The sequence below is a fragment of the Rattus norvegicus genome, chromosome 14 (genome assembly GCF_021556685.1).
Source record: "Rattus norvegicus strain SHRSP/BbbUtx chromosome 14, alternate assembly SHRSP_T2T, whole genome shotgun sequence".
NCBI classification, from domain to species: domain Eukaryota; kingdom Metazoa; phylum Chordata; class Mammalia; order Rodentia; family Muridae; genus Rattus; species Rattus norvegicus.
In genome coordinates, this window is record NC_141547.1 from 64,021,578 (window position 1) to 64,036,619 (window position 15,042).

General features: G+C 38.3%; 1 pseudogene; it reads left to right on the plus strand.

Moving 5' to 3' along the window:
* The first annotated feature begins 7,430 nt into the window (after window positions 1–7,430).
* Window positions 7,431–7,850, plus strand: LOC148001371 (large ribosomal subunit protein uL16-like; annotated as a pseudogene).
* The last annotated feature ends 7,192 nt before the right edge of the window (window positions 7,851–15,042 follow it).

A 15,042-nucleotide genomic window follows, 5' to 3' on the forward strand; every position in this document is an offset into this window, starting at 1 on the left:
GTTCAGCAGATGAAGAACTTTCCATATGAGCACTAAGACCAGAGTTCAGTTCTCTGGTACCCACCTAAAGAGTCAGGCTACCCACTTGTAATTTCAACACTTGGGTGTGGAGAAAGGGAATTACTTATGGCAAGCTGGCTGAATGGTGAGTTCTGGGTTCAGTTACAGATCTGGCCTCAGTAAATAAAGTGAAGTGGAATCAAGGAAGATAAATGAAGTCAATCTCTGACTTCCATTTGTACACATACAGACAGAAACACAAGTACATTCATATCTTCATATGTCCACACATATAAGTGCCCACATATGTGAACATGCATACGTACATGTTCACCATATGTATATGGATGTGTATGTGTATTGTATGTGTGTGTATGTGTATATGTATATGAATACATATGGATACAATGGATACAATGGATACATATATACATATACATATATATACATACATATATACACACACATATATATACATATACATATATATATATATATATATATATATATATATATATATATATACCTAAGCAAACCACAAAAGAAAATCAAGGAAGGCTTCACATTATATGCCAGCTTCAGTTGATTGGCAGTGGCTCCTGGAGCTCTATGTTGGGGACATTCTCACTGTTGAGAGGGATGTGGGAAGGAAAGAGCAATGATCATCAGCAATGTCTGTCACAGACACGTGGGTCTGCATTCTACAGTTCTTTCTTCCTTTGTTCATTTGCATTCAATAATTGCTTCAAGGTATGTTTCATTTGCTGCCTAGAGTTTTATTATTGCTGCTGTTTTTGTTTCTAGATTTTGTATTAAACATTGTTTCTGAAAAGATTCATGTATCAGAAAATTCATCTGGTCCTTGTATTGTTAGTGCAGTTGGGTCTGTTACTAAGTTGTAACCTGTCTGTTACTTTGGACAGATTCTATAGCATAGAGCAAACACCCAACCCGGACTGAAAAGAAAAATACTTTGATCTCAGGAAGCATGGAGATATAAAAGGAATGATTCACCTTTTTTTTTGTTTTAAATTAGGAAACTGGTACAAGGCACCTCAACTATACCACAAAGAGCTCTCAATTGTTCTATGCTCTCAATTGTGAACAATTATAAACAGAGTCAAGAGTGGCTTAATGTAATTTGAGCAATGGCTTCTCACTACACAAGAATCAGGAAGCTGATCACTGCTGACATTTGTTTAGTGCCACGATATTACTTGGAAGCCACATTGCCCAGTCTCCCATCTACCTTAGAAAGTGTGGAGTCAGGGAAAGAATCAATCTCTTCTAATAATTTTCTAGAGAAAAAAATCATATACATGTCCTTAGATCTTTGTCAATTTTTAGTCAAAACTTTTATCTTGTGGCATGGGAAGCACAGATTGTGTGTTTAACTTTTCTAAGGAAATGAGTAAGGAGCAAATATTAGTTAAGCTACTACTTGTATCTGTTACAATATAGCCGTCAGATTTGGGGCCCTTTTAAACAGTTTTGTTCAGCTGTGTGAGTGATAAGGCTGTTAACTCATCTCAGTTCCATGGAAGGTAGTTCCCTGTCATTTGTTTTTCAAAATCTAGCTTAAAGTGCAGCATCAACTGATGATAAATTCTCATGATCAGATCAAATGTGGATTTTTTGGTCTAGTCACTAATACCAAAAGACTTGTTTTCTGTTCTCTTTTTCTAGCACACAATGTTGATGACAGGCCAGGATAACTAGAGTAACATTCAACGTTAGAAAATGGAGAATAAGAATGGCCTATGTACATAAATAGGGAAGATTTTGCACTCTAGTGGAGTTCATTCCTTAGAAATCCACTCCTTCCTGTGATTTCCAGGAGGAAGGCTAGAATCCAGAAGGACAAGGAAGCAGGAGAGGGCTACGCAAAATTTCCTCACTGCCACATGTAATGCAGAGTTTTGAGAAGATGTTCATCTAAAGAATGGTAGCTTTCTAGTACTTTCTTATTTGTGGAGATTCAAGCACTCATGGTTATGGCCAGTCTCTTGGTACCTTTCATGTGGCATAATGAGAGAGAGAATAAACAATGTTTGTAGAGATACAATTTTAACTTACAAGGAATCCTGCTTCCTAGTGACAAAGTTTAGGAATTAGTTATAATGTGCAATACCCAATTAAGATCTGAAAGATGGAAATACCTGATTTATGATACCATCTTAAACACAATCTCAAACACATCTTAAACAAGTGGAATATTTAATAAATGTCAGGATTATGCCTTAGTGCTTAGGTAGCTGTTTGCCCTTGCTTTGAGTTTATGCCCTAAGAATCCACCATTTAGGATCAGTTCTTGTCATCATACAGAACTCTTTGAGGACCTAGCTCCAGATTTGTTGTCAACATTATATTTCTTCTTCATGGTGTTTGCTTTTTCTGGGAGTAGGGTGGGGTTGTAGTTTAGAAATGACTTTGATGGCCCCAAAGTGTAAATTGTGATTCAAGACTTGGTTGTAGGGTGACATTATTGGAAAGTGGAGCCTAATAGGAGGTCCTTAGGCCATTCAACATGCTCTTGGACAAGATTTGGAAGCTCCAGTCTCTTTCGTCTCTCTCCTTTTGACTTACTGCTAAGTGATATAAATTCTGACCCCATTTGGTTCTGCTGTGATATGGCATGTTAAGATAGAGGGCTTATACAATGTACTTGAACTTTCTAAATGGGAAGTTAATTAAACTCCTTTATGAGAATACTATGTCAGGTATTTCATTAGCTAAATTAACTAATATGCTGGTCTTATATATTTTACATACCACATCTGGCGTATGTCCAGTTATGGCAGCATAGAAGTATAGTCCTTGTTATAAGGGCTTGTGGGACCAACCCAAACATTTTTCAAGGCTATATCACAGTATTCTAATGTCAATCAAAGTCTTTTTTAAAAGAACCATGTCAAGTTGTAAGAGTAAGTTACAAAGAAATAAAAAATATAAAGAGAAGGTTAAATATAGTTTGGTTAGAGACAATGTATAAGTTGGTTGAAAGTAGATTCAGGAGATAATTATGCTAATGCAGACCAACCGCTGTGGCATTCCTTTCCTGTGTATCTTGGCACAGTTTAGTGCCCAGGGTCATGTTCTTAAAGCTATTGACCCCTCCTGGATATAGGCCAAACAAGGAAGGGTGAAGAGCAGAAGCCCAATTAATCAGGTACTTCCAATGGAGGCAGCCAAGAGAACAAAACTGGAAGGTCAGCTATGACAGGGGGGGAGCATGAAGGTGTAATAGATCTTAGAACACGGACAGGGTCCAAAGTCTCAGAGGTTATGGATTTGGCAGAAATAACTCGAGTAGTAAGTGTTGAACTTGGACCCTAGGGCAGAAAGAGTTCCCTTGAACTCATTATTATAAGACCTGATGAATGTGAGAGATTTGCTGTATATTGTCAAAAGGACTAAAGCCTTTTTCTGATCAAGAGTATGCCCAAGATGTAAGACCTGAGGTTTTTATTAGCAAACCATGTTTTTCTCCCTTAAATTTTTTTAGTTATTAATTTTGTTGTAAAATTTTCTGGGGACATACTATTCTGACTATTAATAATAGCTGATATTCTGAAAGAGATTGCTTAAAACATACTAGCCATATGGCCTTTTGTGTCATTTTTAATTAACAGAGGGATATAGGCCAACATGTTTTCTATATATTTCCTTTTTTCCTTATTAATCAACTTACCTACTTGTCCATCCATCCATCCATCCATCCATGTAACACGTTGACATACAGGCTATTATGATAGATATGAAAAATGTAAGAATGAACAAAGCTAAAAACCTTTTTTGGACTACTACAATCTACCAGGAGGATTAGACAAGTAAATACAAAATTATGATACAGTATGATAGTGACAAAAATAAAATAAAAAACCTGTAAATTTAGAGAAGGCATGCTTAGTCTTTTTTTCAAGGGACAAAATAGATTTTCATGAAAACAGCTAAAGTGAAAAATGAAATGCCCCTAAACATTCAGAGATGGGAGACAACTTGTTCAAGAACTAGAAAGGTGAAATGTGTTGATTAGGATACAGTGTGTAAAGAAGGAGGAGAAAGATTAGGAAAGAAAGGAAGGTGGGAGGCCAGCCCAACAAGGGCTGGGGGCTTGGGTTTTATTTTGATGACACTAGAAATTCTTTGGTTAGTATTTAAAAGGTTCTTCTTTTATTTTTATATTATATTATAATTATATCATTTCTTTTTCCTTTCTTCCCTCAAGTCCTCACATATAACCTCCCTTGTTCTGTTTCAAATTCATGGTCTCTGCTTTCATTAATTGTTGTTACATACATAAGTACATACACTCAGTCTGTATGTTATTTGTACATGCATTTTCAGTGCTGATCATTTGGTATTGAATAGCCAATTGGAGTATCCGTACCTGGAGGAGAAGAGAGGCATGATTTTACTTTGTTCTCAGAGCAATGCTCTCGCTGTGATGTGGCGGAAGGTTGGATGGGGAAAGACTCTAGGCAGTCAGTTGCAGTCCCTAAATTAGAGACAGTAGTAGAGAGAACACTGATAGTGGCCATTAGAAAATGTTAAAAAGTGGATGAGATGGAGTGATAACTAGGAAGTGGAGTTATGGAGAACTTGCCATGGGCTTTCCTTATGGAACATGTAATGCTGTGCATATATTGCAACTCATATGGAGTAAATAGTACTGAGTTAGGATCTCATGCCATATTTCCAGCATCTAATTGAGTGCCTGGGGGATTATGGAAAGCTGTGCCTCCAAAATGTATATTTTTGCACTTGATAATACACTACAAGAGAAACTCTCATTTTCATATGATAGAGCCCGATATTTATAGCTAAGAAGTGGCTATATTACAACATTAGGGCCTTGGATGATATTTGAATTCATTTTTTCTCAGTTATGGATACAAGGGAAAGCTACGGTAAGGCACTGAAATATGGGACTCAGTGGGGAGATTGAGGAGAACTCTTCTTCCAATAACAGTTGTTTTGAAAGAAAAAGGGATGTATATGTACTGCTCCACCACAATTCTGCCTTACCTTTCATGTAAGTAACTTCTCCTTATAAAGGAAGGACTTGGAGCCAAATTCTAAGAAAGCAAATGACAGTAGAAACTTCAAAGAGTAGGCTCAACCTAGATGCCCAAGCTAGGCTATGATGTAAAACCCAGAGAAGCCTCATTTTTCATCCATTTCATAACCAGGAAGTACATGAATAGAAGCTCCTTTTGGAATTATATTGCCTCCCTATTGAATTTAACTTTTGTCCAATTGAAAAGACTCATATTTTACTGCCAGTCATTTCAGCTGCTGTTCAGCAAAGTATTGAGACCAGATTTTTTTTTCTTGCATGTGGTACATACTTGTATTGTTGTCGTCTCACACAGTATTTTGCAACCTGTTCATTTCTATGCTCTGGCTAGCTAAGGCCTAATTATTAATGTGTCATTCTCTGAAATTGAGCTCCTTGTGCCTTGCCTTATAAAGAATTGTATTACATATTTAAATTGGCATTCAGGTGAAATCAGATTTAGGGCTTGTTCTGGCCAGCGTATTATGGCTCGTCTTCCAATGCATTTCTGCTTTGTTGACATTTCCAAGGCCCTTCAGAGCTTAGGGACATTTCTCACCAATGGTCACAGAATGATTACAGGAAGGAGAGGCAGGTGTTCCTGGGATACTATCCCCAGCGCTCGCCTGAATGACAGCAATTGCTTATGTTCTAATCTCAGCTTTCATTCCTCTATCCTCTAAAATATTCTCCAATCTGCAGCTAAACATAACCTTATCTGTGCTGTTTCCTGCTGTAATCCCTGTGGGCTATTAGGGCCTTTTATAATTTCACCTCTTACTAACTCTCACTGGAGACTACAGTCTATCCAGACTGATCTTCACATTTCTGAATGGGCTTTGCTCTCATTGCCATCTGTAACTTTCACATGTAATTCCCTAGGTCTGAAATCCTCATCTCATACTTCTAGCTATTCAGCCTGAGAATAACCTTGGTTGTCTCTAGGAAGTCTTTCTGTAACCAGAATCATATAGTTCTCCTTTTTTTCTCAGCATTAAATCTCCTCGTTCTTTTTAAATTCACTGTTTACATACCTGTCTTCGCTCAAGGATGGTAAGTACTGGGAACGGGAACTATATGTTCTACCTTTGGTGCAATAACACCCAGCACAATGGATACCATGTAGATAAAGTTTGATAAATTCATGTTGACTGCTTGGAGTTATAGGAAAGAAGTGTTCTCTCAGCCTCACAGCAGAGCTTTTCCTCATTAATCAAGGGAAATATCTAATATTAATTAATTCATTCATGCCTATTCAATAAATATTTTCAGTACCTATGAATATGCCAGGGACTGTTTTGCGCACTGGGGATATGGAGATGAATGTGGCATTTTCCTTTTCCTCAAGACACTTGAAGTTTATGTGGAGGAATAGAGAAGTAAGTAGTTATGATGTGATATATGTAATAATAAATAAATGCATAAGTTACTGTAGAACATAAAAATGCAGTGCTTAAATCTGCCTGCGCATCTAAAGAAACCTGACATACACAGGGTGTTGATGAATTTGCGAGTGGGTACCAGTCAAGCAGCCAGAAAGAAGCAATTCCTAGTGGGGAGGAGTCGACATCTGTAAAGGATCAAGTTGATAGGAGCATTGGCACATCCAGGAAACTGAACGGTCAATACAGCGACTGATGGTGGTCACTCATTAGACCTGTCAGGCTTGTGAGGAGCTAAACCATTGTGTCTTTTGATGCAAATAAAAACAAATGGGACCTATTGATTAATTTCAGGTAGAAGAGAGAGAGAGATGCTCAGTGCAGTGTGTTGCAGAAAACACTGTGGAGGACAGGCTGAAGGAAGGTAGTGTAGAGGCCGATAAGCTGTGTTGGGAACCATTATTACTGATATTGGCGAGAAACAGAGCACCTCTGTATAAAGGTTTCGGGCTGTAGACCTACAGCAAAAGTGGAAGGTGCTACTGTCATTCCACTGAAGACTTGCCTTTGTCAAGTTTCTCCTGACTCTTTCACCTCAGTCTGCTTCGACTCCCCTTCCCTGAGGCACTCATTGAACACAATATGCTGCCTCTGCCTTAGTGAACCAAAACTCAATGTGAGAGCAAACGTGGCATCTAACTCTATTTCAAAATGGTATCAGAGTGTCTACCACAGGAATGTGACCAGCCGATGCTTATTATGTGGAAAGATGGTGTGGATGTGGCTAAGTAATGCTGACCAATCAGAATGTTACCAAAAAATGAGTCAGTGGGATTCTTAGATTTTTCTCTTGAACAATAAGTAATATGGTTTGGATAATGACAGATTCAAAGATAAGAAGGGAAGAAAAAGTCATAAAAAGACCTTAGGAAAGTGTCAATGGAGAAATCTCATTAGGAGAATGGGATTTGAGTGGTTTATTCAAATACATGGTAAAGAGTTGTGGCAAGGATGGCTTTCATATCCAGGTGAGGCTCCACCCTTTCCATGTCATCCATATCAACAAGATATTGTCCTGTGCTGGGGCTGGCAGGCTCCTGACAGATATCTGTGGTGCCCTTGGGAAGCCCCAGGGCACAGTGGCCAGGGTTTACATTGGCTAGGTCATTATGTCTATCCAAACCAAGCTGCAGAATAAGGAACATGTGATTGAGGCTCTGAGCAGAGCCAAGTTCAAGTTCCCTGGCCACCAGAAGATCCACATCTCAAAGAAATGGGATTTCACCAAATTTAATGCAGATGAATTTGAAGACATGGTTGCTGAGAAGCGGCTCATTCTTGATGGCTGTAGTGTCAAATATATCTCCAATCGTGGTCCTCTGGACAACTGGAGAGCCCTGCATTTCTGAAGGCTTCCACAGTGCTCTCCTATACCCTACCAAATCATGTTCAATAATAAATCTCGCATCAAGTCTGCTTAAAAAAAAAAAAGAACTCAGTAAAGCTGAGGTCAAGAGTTATGACTGCTTCATGGACATGTAGATGAATCTTGAAACAACCATGTTCTCCAATCATCTAGGGATTCTGAGAATAAGACAATGTTTACTAGACAAACTCGAGGGTCACCAAAATATTGTATGGCAATAAAGACGTCAAGAAGACCCCTGAGGAATGGGTAGAAATTAACATAGAAGTTTGAAGAGACTATAGATCTAGAAGACAAAAGAATAAGTCTCAGAAAATAGCAATATCAAATATTTCCAAAAGATCAAATAAAATAAGGGTTGAAAATGTCAAATTCTCAAAAATGTATATCAGTCTTCTGCAGTGATAGCAATAGAAGTTAAGCCTCTCACATCCTAAGCAAATGCTTTACCAAGGGCTCAACTCCAGGTCTGTTAGTTCCATTTTTGAAATTCCTTATTGTCTATGAAGGGCAGTGTTGATGGAGTGTTGAGGGTGCCATAGAGTTGGGGGTGGTTGAAGAAAAAGGAATCACTAGCGTCAATGAGAGAAACATCTAAAATGTTTACCAGGAAAAGATAATTAGTAGGGTAGAGAAAACAAAAATTGAGAAATAGTATCCAGCTTTGAACGAAACATCTGCTATTGAATAAAGGACAACAAATATGGCAGCATCTTGAGACTAGGCTGCAATTTCAGAAGGTGCCATTAGTAGCACAGATACAGATGTTTTCTGTAACAAGGCATAGACTAGGATGGACTCACGGTCTCACTACCCAAAAAGACCATATTGTATAAAGGGGAAATCGGCTGTCCTTTGAAATAAAGAGAAGAAAGTGGAATTTGAATTTGAGATATGAGAATTCATACATACTGGGTTTCTTGTTTTTCTATCAAGGTAGTGGCATGATCATCTGCAGTGAGTGGAGCGGGTAGGAGCAATAAAATGGATGTTAAATGCTTGTTGGCTAGCTTCTGCAGTGATTAAACAAGGAACTTAACGGAGTGATGAAAAATTATTGTGTAGCTGTGCAGATTTTGCGAAATAGATAAAAGCATATCTGTTGTGTCGTAATTTTCACAGTTGCATGAATTGCTTAGCATCAAAACACAGCCTGTGTCAACCTAAATTAGAGAATGCAAATAGTTGTAGTGATGCAGATTAATGTTAACTGGCTACCTACATGAATTTCTAGCTTGGGACCCATGACTTATAGTTCATGTGCAACTTCGGGAGTAGGTATCTTAGGGACTTCCAAAAGGGATTCAAAATATTATGCATTTAGAGAAATTTATGGACAGACAATAATATCTCAGTTTACATTCAACATTAAAGTGTTTTCAATAAGAAAAAAATAGACTAAAGGTTAGGCTGGAGAGATATCTCATCACAGAGGATCAAGGTTTGATTGCAAGCAACCACAATCATCTGCAATTCCAGTCTCAAGACATCTGATGCTCTAGTCTGGTCTCTTCTAGACTACACATTCATAGTACACATTTCTAAGCAAAACATTCACGCATATAACATTTTTAAAAGACTAAAGGATTGAAAGGGAAATATAATACTTGAGGGTAGTTAAGTGATACTCAAAGGGAAATAAAAGAGTAAATATTGAGTCTTTTGAGTCACAATATTTGCAAGCAATTTTATATTAAAACATACATATGCACATTAATGAATATATATATATATATATATATATATATTGCACAACACTCATATACACAAACAAACACAAACACACACACAACTGAAAATGATTAATAGTAAGATAATAAAAAGAACCATTAAAAACTCAATAGTAAGAAAGGAACACAAAACAGGCAAACTCTTTGATTTGACATTAAATAGAGAAGATATATGAATAGCAAGCAATCATAGGGAAGTGTGCAGACACAGTGTTAGCCAATAAGGAGATACAAATGCCAGCCTTGAAGAAATATACTGCAGTCGAATGAAAAAGTGCCATCCCATATATAACAATGGTGCAGCTGGGTCTTCATGCGGGAACCCCAAAGCTAGAGCAACGGCTGTCTCTGACCACGTTGCCTGCCTTTGGATTCCTTTCCCCAAATTGAGCTGCTTTCCCTAGCCTCAATAGAAGAAGTTGTTCCTTGTCTTACTACAACTTTATCTGCCAAGGCTGGTTTTAATATTGATAGGAGGACTCCCCTTTTTTGAGGAGAAGAGAGAGAAGGGTGGGTGGGAGAAGGAGAGGAGGGACTGGGAGGGACTGGGAAGAGAGGAGGGAAAGGAAGCTTTAATTGGGATGTAAAGTAAATATATAATTGCTGTTAAAAAGAAAAGGAATAGTTATGCAGCACAACTCATAAATAAGTAAATAAATAATAAATAATAAATAAATAAATAAAATACAAGCTGCAATCTAAAATGTTGGTGACAATGTACAGAACTCGCAGTGGCCATTGCTTCACATTGCTGTCATTATGGCTCAAAATGACTTATCTGAGGACTTCACCGGACATGTTTCTCTGTGCGGTAGAGTTAATGCGGACACGCAGAGCTGATAAAAGTCCAGAGGATAAGTATCAGTGGGGTGCCCAGCCATGAATGAGACATTGCACCTCCGCACATTCAGGGCATATCATGAAAGAGGGAACAGAAAGATTCTAAGTCAGGAGTCAGGGAGTGAAGAAGTGTCTTTTGAAAATGTCTGAAGTGGCACACTCATGAGCTCACAACAGCTGTGGTTGCCTGACAAGGCCTACAAGAGATAAAGCCAGGAAACATCCTAGCATTGAAGAGAGAGAGGGACTCAAAAGCCCCCACCTCTAACTGAAGGGCTACTAAAGAGTTTATGACTTCTGGGGAAGAGAGTCAGTTTTCTTTTAAGGGTGTGACTCCACAACCAGGAGTAAAGAAGTAGTGTAAATTTGACTTGTTGAGTTATTAAAAACAGCAACAACAAAACAAAACAAAGAAGACCTGAAAGTGGACAGGGGAGGGTGTGTAAACTTGAGAGGAGGTAGTCGAGGAGTCAGATGGGTATGATCTAAAAACATATGAAGCTCTCAAAGAAATGATAAAATATTATATTGCAATACCTGTTTACATAAGTTCATGGGAAAGTTTAGTGCCTTTATTCATAAATCAAAAAATTGAAACAATTCAATAATCTTCAGCTGTGAATGATTTTTAATAATGTGTTATAAAATAAAATGTTACTCATCAAAATAAAAGGAGGAATAAAAGTTTGAAACGTGGAGCCAAACAGAAATCTCAGCAGTATTATGGTAAATGGTGGAATCCAAGGGCAGAAGGTTACAATAACCTTCTGTGTGGTTTCTTTATGCCACATTCTAAAGAAAGCAAATGGTGTCAGATTGGTGTTGACAAGAATGGGGTTGCCTAGAAAGAATGCATGGTGAAAGGTGGAGAGAGGGCTGTGAAGAAAAACTATCACACCTAATTCAAATGATTATAAGTTTATCAAGCAGGGAGAACAATGCATCTGAAAGTTATAATGCTTTATTTCATATGTGGATTACCCATGTCAGAAAATGTGGGGGAAATGATGCCTATAACTCTACAAAGAAAACAATAGGGCAGTTGTAAATCATTTTGGACTACATTTCCCCTAGCCTCTCCTTTTGCATAGAGATAGCTCTCCTTGATAAAAACCCTTCCCCAATTAGAAATACAAAACACAGTACCCTCTCAGGTTGTTGTGAAGATGAACTCTGGAAGAAGACACTCCATGTGGTAACAGTGTGGGGAAGAACCCCACTGACAAGATGAAAATGGGAGGAAAACATCTGGGTCTTCTCTACCTAGAGTCTTTTTCCCAACTTACATTCTAGCAAAACTTTGATCTTATTCATAATGACTTCCATTGTCTCATAGCATTAGCACAAACACAAGATTGTGCACCAGGAAGAGGCAATTTGAGTTAGTTTTTACCACATCTATTTCATCTTGGAGAATGATACTGATTATGCACTTACTAGGTCTTTGCACATTGACTAAGTCATTATTGGAATGCATTCGCGGTGAGGAAATTCTTGTAAAACATAATAAAAGAGCGCTTGATTCCTTGAAGTGCAAACATGGATAGGAGTCAGAATGACCAGGCTTTAGCTGATCACACAACAGTTTCTCATGCCTGCTTGGGATCCATGGTAGGGGGGGGGGTGAAAATGAAGATGGAGAAGTGTTAAGGATAAAATGATAATTTCATCCTCATTGTAGCTTTGACAATGCAAAGAACGTGGGGCTTAAGCAGACTGTGTGTATATTCAGGTTTGATTAAAAGCAAATTCTATTTAGTTCAACCAAATGGCCTAAATTCAAGGAAAGAGAAAGCTATGAGTCTTATCTCTGGAAGAATCAGATTTGCTGAGCATGGAAACTCGAATATCCACCACGAAGTGACTAAGGAACTCAACATGAGGCAAAAGTTTTTCTCCCCAAAATACTATTTGAAAATCTTAATGATGGTGGTAATTGTGAGAATCTTATAGACTATAAGGTCTCTGCTTAACGTTAATATTTGTTATCCTTTCAAAACACTTCAGTGCTAGTATCTTGTATGGACAGTTGACACAGTTCATGAAGAAATCCTACATAACATTTAGGAGAGATATTATACCTAACCTATACATATGATAATTTATCTAAAGCATCCCAGGAAACCAGAGGCATTATTAAACAAGACACAATTTATGTGAGCTAAATTCTTAATAAAAAAGTTAATTCTTCCAGAAAAGATTCACAATAAAATGTTCCCTATCCCTACCCTGTATAGTTGATGAGAAGTGGGTGGTCAGAAGAGGAGAGAAGGGCAGGACAGGCTATAATGAGAGATGGGAGGCAAGTCATTTTCAAATGAGGCCATTTTAAAGATAAGGACCAGTCAGAACTTTTTATGACATATTGGGAGTTGTTAAGATTTCAATGTAAAATGTCCCATTGGGGGCTCCTGTGTATTTGAAGATTTGGTCCTTAGCTGGTCGAACTATTTGGGGACTATGCTAGATAGTTTTATGTCAACATGACACAAACTAAGGTTACCTGAGAGACACACCTCAATTAAGAAAATGCCTCCAGGAGATCAGGCTGAAAGCAAGCCTGTAGGGCATTTTCTTAGTGATCAATGGGAAGGGCCCAGCTCTTTGTGAGTGGTGCTGTCCCGAGACTGATGAGCAAGCCAGGTACTCAGGGCCCTGCCCTGCTTGAGTTCCTGCCCTCACTGCTTTTGATTATGCATAGTTATACGGAACAGTGAGGGAAGGAACTATTTCCTCTCAAAGTTGCTTTTGTTTGTAGTGCTTCAGCATAGCAATAGTAACCCTAACTGAGACAGGGAGGTCAGGGATACTTCAGAAGGTGTGGCTTAGCCGTGAGTCACTGAGGCAGGTAGGCCACATGGGTTATAGCACAGCCTGCTTCAAGCTAAGCTCCCCCTGCTTCCTGGTCCACTGGACAATGAGGCATCCTAGTTGCAAACTTCCAGTGCCATGAAATTCCACCATTACTTTCCTGCCACAGTGGACCTTCTTCAAATATGACCCCAAATATATCCTTTCCTCCCTCAAGTTCTTTCCATCAGGTATTTTTGCCTCAACAACAAGAAAAAGAAAACCAACTTAAATAAAAGCATACATTTTATAAAAAGATAAAAATGTAGATAATCCAGGTGACATTTAAAGCAACATAGGAAAGGGACCACCTAAACAGTCAGGCACTGAGGCAGCCTCGTTCTCCCCTCTGAGGGACATGGCTAAGAGTCTCTTATCAGTTTACACAGCTAGTGGAAGGAAGAGTTTATTTACATATAGTTTGAGTTTTTAAAAGCATGATTTATTTACCTATACAGAGAGTTAAACAAGTCTAGATTTCTGTGCCAACCAGGTCCTGAGGAATATATTATTTCATACTCAAATACTTTGAAGAGTATTTGAAAAGGAAAATGTTTTCAAGCAATAGTGAATTGCCAGTAAGCAAAAAACAGTATGTAGAGCCTATCAAACTAAGGACACAGGATATTCAGGACCTGTTACAAAGATAGGTAGGAAGAAAAATAGTGATTAGACCAAAATTGGAGAGAAATAAGTCACAGGCCAATTCACAGATCCTCTTGTCTTCTGAGAAGATAATGGCCATTTTCTCAGTGGTTCCCTCACCGACTGAGTGACCAACATGGCATCTTCACCTTTTCTCTTGGTTTCTCACTGGTTTCCTATTGCCTGTCTCAGGAGAATGTCAGAGTCCAGAAGTCCATTGATGCAAGGTCTATAGTTATCTGTCCAAGGCCAAGAGTAGAGTAAAACAGAGAAGGATCAGGTCTGAGAAGACAAGAATTTACTTGGAAGGAGACTTCCTTGACAACCATATTGTCACATCTACTACATAGTTATGACAGAGACACAAACCTGCTGCTGTATCAGTGTGAGGAGTGAGGTAATTACTTTTATTATTCTTGAAGAAAGCTAAAATACTAGATAGTGATTATATATAAATTAGTGGAAAGACAGATCATTTAGTAATCATGACTTTACTTCTTCTATCTTACCTTAGTACCTGAACATGAGGCCCAGTCTGTCAATCATAACTATTACCTGAGATCAAATGTTCGAGTCTCTTTCCATATTCCATTGGCCAGAGGCTTGCTAAGTAGATGAAGACCTGAACTCTCATTCTCTTGGTATTCTTGTTTTCTTCAGGGATATAGCTTCAACTTTCTATTGATTAGTACCATAAGGTAAAAGGTGATAAATGTGTGTTCTTGATAGCATCATTAGTTTCACCTGTCTGATACTCATTGATGACAACAATCCAGTTTCCAGAGATCTGTCACTCATGGAACAGAAGTCATCCTTCTCTGCCTGATAGGGCAGGTACCCTACCTCATATGGCTAAGAAGGAAAATTATGCTTCCATGCCTCATGACAAGGAACTCTTAGCATTTTTCTTTTAACCTGAGGCCTTCCAAATTCCTTTGTTTAGACTTATGTAAGTTGACACTATTGGATGTCAGGAATATTAGCTGATCCTTGTTTTGACTGTGACTTCAAATATACCATGTTGTAAGGAATATGCTTTGGAAGGTACTATACTAGTTTTTAGGCAGACATAACAAGTACTGAAAACTGAGTGGCCTAGAAAACAGAAAT